This window comes from Ixodes scapularis, unplaced genomic scaffold, assembly GCF_016920785.2.
Source record: "Ixodes scapularis isolate PalLabHiFi unplaced genomic scaffold, ASM1692078v2 PGA_scaffold27__4_contigs__length_417560, whole genome shotgun sequence".
Classification (NCBI taxonomy): domain Eukaryota; kingdom Metazoa; phylum Arthropoda; class Arachnida; order Ixodida; family Ixodidae; genus Ixodes; species Ixodes scapularis.
Window position 1 is genome coordinate 203,978 of NW_024609854.1, and position 10,295 is coordinate 214,272.

General features: G+C 49.6%; 1 long non-coding RNA gene across 1 annotated transcript in view; it reads left to right on the forward strand.

The window, feature by feature from the left end:
* LOC121836317 overlaps positions 1-9,872 on the forward strand; it is a 29,386-nt gene extending 19,514 nt beyond the window's left edge. Inside the window, exons 3-4 of the long non-coding RNA XR_006077880.1 lie at positions 6,985-7,035; positions 9,774-9,872. This is a non-coding gene — a long non-coding RNA (uncharacterized LOC121836317). The remainder of the gene's footprint in view (positions 1-6,984; positions 7,036-9,773) is intronic.
* The last annotated feature ends 423 nt before the right edge of the window (positions 9,873-10,295 follow it).

The following is a 10,295-nucleotide window of genomic DNA, read 5'->3' on the forward strand; positions in this document are numbered from 1 at the left end:
TGGACACTCTCGACTCCCGCGAGCAGTTTTTTTCTTTTTCGGCGTCTTCGATCTGCCTCACCTGCGTCCACGCGTCCTTGAGGCTGAGCTTGGCTTTCCAGCAGAGCTGGCCGGACAGGCGTTCGTCGCAAAGACCAACAACGAACCGGTCGCGAACCAGGCGTTCTTCGACTTTGGGGGACGGGTAGTTGCACCACTTGACAAGCTTGCAGAGCTCGGCGTAGTAACTGTCGACGCTCTCTCCCGGCTGCTGAACCCGCTCGTGGAACCTCGAGGACTCTTACACCTCGTTGACGGGGTACAGGAAGTGTTCCGAGAAGCGCTTGACCACCGTGTTGTAGTTGTTCAGGGAGGCGGCGTTCAAGCCGAACATGTCGAGAAGGACCCGAGCCTCGGGGCCCATGCAGTAGAGAAGTGTCCGCACCTGAATGTCCGGTGGTGCTTGGCGAAGTACGGAGGCATAAGCGTACTCCTCGAGTTGCGTAAACCGGGTAGGCCAAGAACCGGTGTTGTCGAAGTCGAAACCAGCAGGCTGACGTACGGAGCCGCCCACCCACGCGGGCAGTGTTTGCAACCCGATTACCAAAAGTGTCCAAACTTGGCACTAGAACCGCCCACAACAGACACTACAATTTTATGATCAACACTCAGTCTTTCCGATATTTAAAAAAAAAGTCTGTCAGGCGTGGCACCATAACGTTCACCCAGAGTGCCTCATCAAAGGGCACCCGTGTGACCCAGCAGTCTTTCGCCCAGTCAACAACAAGGTCACACCACTCCAGTCCTGTGAGCGCAAGTTGTCCTGTCACCTGGTAGTAGTGCTTGTGCTTTTTGTCGACACTCTTGTCCGCATGGATAAACTCCACAAACCCTCTGCTCATCACCTCCTCGAAGGTCGTCAGGTTCGCATCTATCGCCCGTGACACGGTCTTCACTTCGACTAGTCCGTACTCCTGTATATCTTCGTCCCAGACCAGCCCGTCTGGTGATGCCCCCAGCATGGGAAGGCCAGGGTTGATGCAAAGGCCAACACTGAAGACTTGGACCTTTTGCTTGGCCTTGTAGCGCTTCAGAGCAGCCGCCTCATTCTGAAGTCCCGCCCTCATGTGACGTGTCGTGCCATGTCCGCCCGAGAAAATCGTCCTGAGAAACTTTTCGTTCACGGGTGCTTGTCGTTTGACGATGTCTCCGAACTGTGATGCCGTGATCCTTTTCTCACGTTCCGTGTGCCACAGCATACTTCTGCTTTGGCCACGTGTCTGTTCCTCCAGGTGCTGAGCTTGTGTAAGAGTCAGGGTGCATGGATCGCTTGGTGGCATCTGGTGATTCCAGCACTCTTTTATGGGCAAGCTGATCCGTGCTGCAGAGGCCCCATCATCCGTGTTCGAGTGCTCCTGAACCTTCCTTGGCAAGGGTGTGAAGGCAGCTTCTTCCATCACGTCCGCAAACATTGGGAATATTCCCTTCTCAATGAAATCTGTATGCAGCCTCTTGACGGTTGCCTGCGCCACGTCCACATGCACTTCCGTGGTTTTTCTCGCACTCTTCGCCTTGTTGCTAGAGTCGTGCTTGACGAATTCTAGTTCGTTGAACGACACCGTACTTGCACCTCTCTTTGAAGATGGGCCCCACTGCCTTGCTCCCTCAGTGCAGGCCAGAGCATCCGGGATGTAGGACCTTCCCTCCCTTATCAGGTCTAGCATGTGCCAAAGCAGTGCTGCCACATGCTTGCACACACCGCCTTGTCCAGCCTTGCAGGAACAGGAAGCCTTGCTGACCTGCCCATCTTGGCAGAGCACAGCATGCACTGCGTATCGCTTCGTAAGGGTCATGGAAGCCTCCACGTTAGCCTTGACAATTGTCTCTGATGCACTTGTGGTGTGGAGGAAGATGTTCTGCACTTTGTGGGCCTTGAACATTTTGTAGCCAGAACTTGTGTGCTTCTGTGCTCCAGCTGCTTGGCCATGCCCTTGGATGTGGCTTTCCGAGAATGCGGAAGGAAAGTCCTTCAGCTGCTTGGTCCAAGGTCCTGCTGGAAGTGGTAGCTCTTGCGGCTCTGGTACATCCCGTGTCGCCATAGCCTTCCCTGAAAAAAAGGCAGCTCAGTCAGCGTTTTAAAAGGAGGACGGAAATTTGACCAACACAGTTTTTTAATGGGTTTGGTGTTGTTTTGACAGAATTAACCTAAACTTGCGAAGTAAGAGTTCATCTAGGGTAACAACCCCTCAAAAAAAGCCTGCTGTAAACTTTGTGCTAAAAAAAGAGCGTTTGCTATTAGGCAAACATGCCAGCTTTTGTAATCTACAACTTCTTGTGCACTTTCGAACATTACACAGTCGAAGGAGCATTCTGAAAGCAAGCCACGCACTGGCATTGGGGACAAGCATCTCCAGTGTCACTGAGCTGCTTGTTGCTGCTGCCCTGTCAGTGTCCATGATATAGTGCAGCTCTGAATACGAAGAACGCGTTTTGACCATAATCCGTTTCGTGCCAGCAGCATAAAGCTGCTGGCACGACCGTGAAGTGTTGTACAGGAGTGGCAAAGACACTCCAGCTTTCAATGCGTCAGTGTTCGTCCAAAAGAAGCAGTTCGCAGAGCCACTAAAAAGTGTCTAGCATTTCATATGCACGCGCTTGCGTGAAAACGGGATGATCAATAAAGATATGCACTCGCGGGACGCTGTGTTAGCGCGGTTCGCAGGGGCAATCTTGCCTCACCACAGTGAGCGCGCTAGCTGAACTGTAATTTCGATAAACAATGGAATCTCCCCCATACTATGCATAAAACGCAGTCAGAACCCCTTCTCCCGCCGCGACGAAGAACCGAACGCGAAGGATGTGATGCTGCGCGGACGGTTGTTGACGAGCGCTGCCGAGGCACGCCGACCGCTGGTACAGCTTCGCAAGCGTCCGAAGGGCAAAAAGATCGCAACGACAAAGCACCGTCCCGAATGTTGAGCACGCAAGCAGTACTCGATATCCCACGCTCACATTTCACAGGGCGAGCGCATCACGAAGCGAAGGCATGTCGGCCTTCGCTTCGTGATGACTACTTTATTTCTCTGCTTACAGCGGTGACATTTGTAGTGATGTTCGAAACTGCTCTCTCGCGACCGCACACGAGTTAAATGAACGGCCTAGGAGCGGGATAGAGCGTAACGGCAACAGTCAGTACTCACCCCGGGAGCGGCGAACGAAGCGGCGTGGTGTCCGTCGACGGCCGCGTCGAAAACGATGGAATATGCACAAAAACACGTAATATACAGAAGAAATACAAAGCGCTGAACGAAATAGATACACTTATGAACAAGAAAAATACACTGGAGTAGATAAAAAAGAGGATTATTAAGTATAAACAACGAAGATGAAAAGTATGTCTAGGGCGAGGTGATGCGATTCCAACGGAGAGCAGCCAGACGACGGGGGCCGACAGAACACCGATCCCAAGATTCCTCGCGCGCGCGCCGGGGCGCTTGGGAGAGACTGCAAATGGTCTATTGGAGTCCGAGAAAACGCCGGCCTCAGAAACACCAGTTCTGGTTTTGTCAACGAGAGGGATGGGGAAGCAATATTATTCTTGGTGGTAGTCATCCTATAAGCTTCAATTATCTCCCTCCCATAGCGCTCCCGGTGTCCCCCAACTACTTTGGTCTCGTTGAACAAAGGCGTGCATGCCTGGCACTATAATAGGATGCAATGACCCCTCTGGCTGTGACGCGCATTCAATGTGGTGTTCTCGGAAGCTGCGCCTCCGAGAACACCACATTGAATGCGCGTCACAGCCAGAGGGGTCATTGCATCCTATTATAGTTCACGGTAAGGAGTGCCAGGCATGCACGCCTTTGTTCAACGAGACCAAAGTAGTTGGGGGACACCGGGAGCGCTATGGGAGGGAGATAATTGAAGCTTATAGGATGACTACCACCAAGAATAATATTGCTTCCCCATCCCTCTCGTTGACAAAACCAGAACTGGTGTTTCTGAGGCCGGCGTTTTCTCGGACTCCAATTGCACAACCTTGAACAACAAGACCCCCCTCGGCCTTCGGCCGTCAATCAGCTTCGTATGCGGAAACGCTATCTTCCCTTCCCTCCCCCCTTTTCTTCCCTCTCAACCTTCTCTCCCTTCTTTTCTCCCTCTTGCTCGTTCCCCCTTTCCCCACCGACGGTTGTTGGTGCAGACTTCGCTGGCGTCAAATATATGTTGTTGTAAACTGAAAGCTTGTACATGTCTGTTTTTGTCCCTCTGTTTGTTTTGTGCTTTCTTACTGTTACATCTGTCCCAACACGCTCGTCAAAGTCTCCATTTTTCTCCTTGTCTCAGCATCTTGTACAAGGGGTGTGCCAGCGTAGAAAGTTGCGGAACGAACTTTCCGTAGTAGTTCACCATCCCAAGGAACGACTGCAGTTGCTGCTTGTTTTTCGGAGCAGGAGCATTCAGTAGTGCAGACACTTTCTCAGGGGATGCGCAAACACCTTCGGCGTTGATGACGTGGCCTAGATAACGTAGTTCGTGCTGAAAAAACGAGCACTTGTCACGCCACACTCGCACACCACGTTCTTGTAATCTGGACAAGACGGCTTCGAGATTGCTGAGGTGTTCTTGCTTCGACTTTCCGGTGATCAGGATGTCATCGAGATAGCAGCTGACACGCTTCAGGCCCTTCAGAATATTATCCATTATCCTCTGGAAGATGCCTGGTGCTGATGAGATGCCAAAAGCAAGACGGTTCATGACGTACAGCCCTTTGTGCGTGTTCAGCGTTAGCAACTTTTTTGAGTTGTCCGCCATAACCACCTGTTGGTAAGCCCTGCTGAGGTCGATCTTTGAGAATTCTTGTCCACCAGTTAAGGCCGCCAACAGCTCATCAATACGTGGTATGGGGTACCTGTCCACCTCCAGGCAGGGATTGAGCCTAGCCTTGAAATCTCCGCAGAGGCGTATACTTCCATCCTTTTTTACTACAGGCACAAGGGGTGTCGCATACTCGCTGGTAGCCACGGGCGTGATGACTCCCAACTTTTCCATTTTTGCCAATTCTGTCTCGACTGCTGCTTGCAGTGCGAATGGAATGCTCCTAGCCTTCAGAAACTTCGGCTGTGAACCTTCACGAAGAAAAAGTTCGGCTGGTTTTCCAGAAATGGTGCCAAGCTCATCTTTGAACAGGTCGCTGTGGTTCTCCAACAAGGCGTCCAACTTTTGTTTGAGACTCTCCGACGTGTCGAGCCTGTTGACAGGGACCAGGTTCTTCCAGTCTAGCCGAATTTCTCGCAGCCATTCTCTGCCAAGCAATGCCGGTCCCTTGGTTTCCACGACGTACAGTGGAAGCTCCTTACTTTGGTCGCTGTGCTGCACAAAGACCAAGGCCAGACCCTTCGGCTTCACAAAGTCTCCTGTGTACGTGCGAAGTGTCAGCGTTGTTGGTTGTAGCTGCTTTCTTGGGAACAGCTTCCGAAATTCAGTCAAGGAGACAACGGACACAGCTGCGCCTGTGTCAAGTTCCATTGTAAGCTTCACACCGTCAACGTTATGGGTACGGTGATCGGTTCCAAGCCCGCAGCCTTGACCACTTGCAGAGATACCGCGTCGTGAACGGACGTCAGCGTTTTCACCTGCCTTTGTCGTTTCGATTTTGTCGGCTTCTTGTTACCCGAACGGCAGGCGCGCTGAATGTGCCCTTTCCGGTTGCACTTGAAACATGTGTCACCGACGTGGGGGCACGCATCACTGCGATGGTTGGTCGAGCCACAACGGAAACAACTTGACTGCTCTGGTACTTGCTTGTCGGTCCGCGCTTTGTGGTCGACCCGAACCTTGTGGACGTCAGGGACCAATGCACCGCTGGTGTGCGTTAACGCTGCACTTTTAGTTGCTATTTCCATCGCAAGATCCCTCTCTACCGCTTTCTGGAAAGTCAGCTTTTTGTTTTCTGTGAAGAGGACGCGCTGCACATCTTCTCGGCGAAGGCCGCACACAAAACGGTCGCGTAGCGCCTCATCAAGAAAGCCTCCAAAATCGCAGCTCTGTGCTAGATCTCGAAGTACCGCTACAAATTCGGCGATGGACTCACTTTCTTCTTGCGAACGCTTGTAGAACTTCGCCCTTTCCGCTATGACGGATGGCTGCGGCGCAAGATGATCGCCCAGAAGCTTGAGTAACGCGGTAAACGACTTTTCGGACGGTGACTGCTGGGCCGTAAGCGACTTCAACAAAGCGTACGTCTTCGGACCGATGAGACTCAAGAAGACATGGACCTTCTTACCTTCGGGAACCTCGTTTACCAGGAGGTATGACGCCAGTCTTTCTTCATAGGAGCGCCAGTCGCTCGTCGTATCGTCGAAAGACTCGATGTTCCCGATGCGGCTCATGGTCTTCGCTGGGGGGTTGCCGCTTGATGGCCGCTCCAGGATTCCGAGGCTGGACAATCCTTGGCTCCAGTCAAGCCCCCAGCAGTCAGACGATGATCCAACCCGTGGACCCGATGGCAGCAGGAATTCGTTGCGAGTATCTCATCCTCGTCGCCAATAAATGCGGTGTATTTACAAGAAAAACGGGTTACAGAAATCAGCCCGGTTAGAACACGGCTGCATGCTGTCGCTCGGGTAGGCAGTCAGTCAGTTCACGCGATAGTCTCGCGCGCACGCTGCACGTCAAGGCACGAGCACTGCCACACATATAACATTGCGTTTCCTCCCGGCCAAGCACGAGGCTTTATGTTTTGACCCAAAACGGCACCGAGTGTGGTGGAACGACATGCTTAGTGCCACAGTGCAGGATGACTTTTTTTTATTTTAAAGTCTAGAAATATTACGTGCCCCGTCATTCGCCGAGCTTCCTTCGTAGGTTGCAGCAGTTGGCTCTCCACAAGTGCTTCGAGGAAACGTATACGCTACAGGTTTCTACGATTCGAAAGCAAGGCGTATAGGTATACCTGACTAGTGTACTCGAATGTAGTGACCTTACACTGGGGAATTTTTCTGGCAGGTCGAAAAGGCCGCCAAAAGACTGCGGGAGATGGTGGAAAGAGTGAACGAGGTAAGAACCATAGACGCAGAAGGAACGCTCATGGCCGGATACAGAAAGCGGTTTTCCTCAACTCCATGGGACGAATATGCTGCGAAAAATCGACCAATTTTGCTCGGCGGCCTTTGCTCTGCGGGTGGAATCAGCACAGTGGTTTTTACGTCGCGCGCAAAGCGAGCGTGCCGTCGGGCGACGTTCGTCAGTTATTCGTCGCATAATTCGCTCCATTGAGTTCAGCCTTTAAAGTCGTAGTCACACTGTTCGTACATTGTACAAAGGACGCGGCTTTCCCTGTAGGCATGATGACAGTATCATCTGCCGACACGCCTAAGACTGTCCTCAGACTTGTCCAATGTATGAATAGTGTAATAGTGTATTAGTGGTGTATTAATAGTGTATTTGTAGTGTGACTGCGGCTTAAGGTCCTTGCTCTCACTCATAGAGACTACGGGATTCTTGAACATAGCATAGAGAGTTTTAGGGAACCGTTTATGCACATCCGATGCGGTAAGATTGGCCCTCCGATTCTAAAAGCTCATGTGAGATTCTTCTGCTGTAGCGCATGCGCAGTTCGAATTGGAGGACCCATCATCGGATGTGCAAAAACGCTTCGTTAAAACTCTCTAATGTTTCTATGGTTGGCACCTAACCGTTTCCGTTTTTGCACTCGTATAACGGACGGCCGTCATACACGAGTGCAGACTCGGAAGTACCGCGTTACAAGTAACGACGTGACTGATAATGCATTACTTTTCTTTTTGCAAGAAACACATTAACCTATTCCTTAAATTCTCTAAACGACTGACCACAGTTTTTTTTTTCATTTTTTTTTTTTTACTATTTGATGGTATCGATTGTCAAATTACGTTACTCCTTCCTTTCAACCAATTTTCGTTTTCTTCGTTTTTTGTTTAGTTACTTTGTGTTATTAAAACTTAAACTTCAATTAGTTCGCGTTCTATAAATTCCACCAAAAAAGATTTTCTTCTTCGCGGCATATTTTTTTTTTCTATATATATTCTTTACTTAGAAAACAATGAATCCAATCAAAATTTTTAAAAAAGTTCGAAACTTTTGATACAAATTTTATATATATATATAAACGCTATGAAATCACCCTGCAAAAGTTTAATTGTCATGAAAGTTGGCATCCGCAGTTTAACGCTGCAAAACAATACTGCAATCCGAAGCAACGCGTAAGTGCCGTTGATTAGTTCTTGCGAGTCACGCCAGCGGTATCCGTTACGTTCGGGGCACCGTAACGGGTCTTACTAACGCGTTCATTTTGAGACACTAACGAGTAACGCTTTATTTGGTTACTTATCTTTAGTAACGAGCGCAGCACCGCGATCGAGTGCCGCTTTTGAATTCGCTTGTTGGATTTTATGTTGCGAGAATTAACGCTGGAAATTTTTTTCTAAGATTCGTAACAAACCAGCGTCAATTACAATTTTTCTTTCCCAATATTGCAACAACAAAAAATATTTTGTTTGACAAAATTTGATTTTTTTTTTTTTTTGCGTTAAAGTAGGGCCAAATTGTTTAAAAGTTTAACTTAGCTAAAAAGTCTTATAGCTCACCCTACTAGTCGAACCTCGAGTTTCGACTAGAGCCTAGATTTTAGAGAGAGAGAGAGAGAGAGAGAGAGAGAGAGAGATCGACCAGACCTCGCGCAACGCAGCAGAGGTTGGTTGCACTATTTCTCCACGGGGCGCGGTGCCGTCGGGGCCGAGCTGCGCTCCGATTGCAAACCGAAACTTAAAAACCCGTCGAATGCGTGCGGTGTTTCACAAAGCCGTAAAATGCTGCGCGTGCCTTCTATCGTTCTGCAATTTGTTGATATAGTGTTTTTCGATGATGCTGAGCAATTTTTTAATTAAGACCATGCCCTTAACACAATAAAAAAAAGTTAATTACACAAAAATAATTAAAATTCTAATTATCCTGGACTTTAATAATTTTCCTAAATGGGCCCCTGGCCCAGGAACAAAACGACACGAGCCTTTTTCGTTGCGACGAGTAGTTTTCGCAATATCGAATTTGTCCACCTTTCGTGAAACACCCTGTACATTTAGCAGTTGATAGGATTCGAGCCTCTGCGTATAATTAACTTTTTTTATTGTGTTAAGGGCATGGTTTTAATTAAAAAATTGCTCAGCATCATCGAAAAACACTATATCAACAAATTGCAGAACGATAGAAGGCACGCGCAGCATTTTACGGCTTTGTGAAAAACTGGATACACCTCGTGCATCTATACCGGGAGGCTGCCCGGTATAGATGGTTCCAGTGCGTCCTTTCGTCGTTAGAGATATTTAAGCGGTTTGAAGGCACACGGTCGTAAACGGTCACATGTTTGTCAATCAGCCTCTATAGCCTCCACCGGGCTCCTGATTGGCTCACCGGATAAACGTAAGCGTCTATCCTGTCTCCTGTATTCTTCTATGGTTTCCTCGCGTTGCTCGCTGACTAACCATCTGTGAGCGTAAGCAAATCTGGAAGCTGACTAAAATGCTAGTTCGTGAATTCCTAAGTTCGCGTTTAAATTTGCCTCGGCACAGCCCCCCCCCCCCCCTTTTTCTCTCCCCCCCCCCCCCCCTTAAACCAGACGATGTGACGTCCATTAAAACGCGCCATTCAGGGTGCAGAAATTGACCAGTTGACACCCGCCGCCGGGTTTGGACTACGGTTAGGAATCTGCGGTACTTGGGTAGAAAGAACAATTAGTTAGTCAGCATTATCGCCCACAGAAAACACGAACCGACACTGAGCCAACAACCACAGCAGCATCAACAATCAGCCAAACAGCAGCACCAACAGTCCGCCAAACCACGCCGGAAATGCACACGCAAAATGTAAGTATATGGTATCGAGAGAAAAGCGCTCTCTTTGAAAGCGGTATTTAGTTTACATGAAAACCTTGCACGAACCTCGCTCGTGTTGGTGTCGGTCACACCGTATCAAGTGTCATGGAAGAGGGTGTTACCAACAGAGCGCAGTTGTTGGTCTGACGTCACTGCGCTCTTGACCAATAACGTTGCTGCGTCCAGATTGTGGGGGCGGGAAGGAGCGGTGCATACACCCCCCCTCCCCTTCACTGGGTAAGAACAGGGGCCGCGTAGTAGGAACTGCGTATTAGTAGAATCCGTCTCACCGTAACTTGGTAAACGACGAAGAGTCCCAGCGCACCAATCAGCTCGTTGGAGGGAGACACTTCTCGCAGCACTTAGTTCGAGCTTACCACGGAGGCTTGCCTGTCACTCAAAATTCAC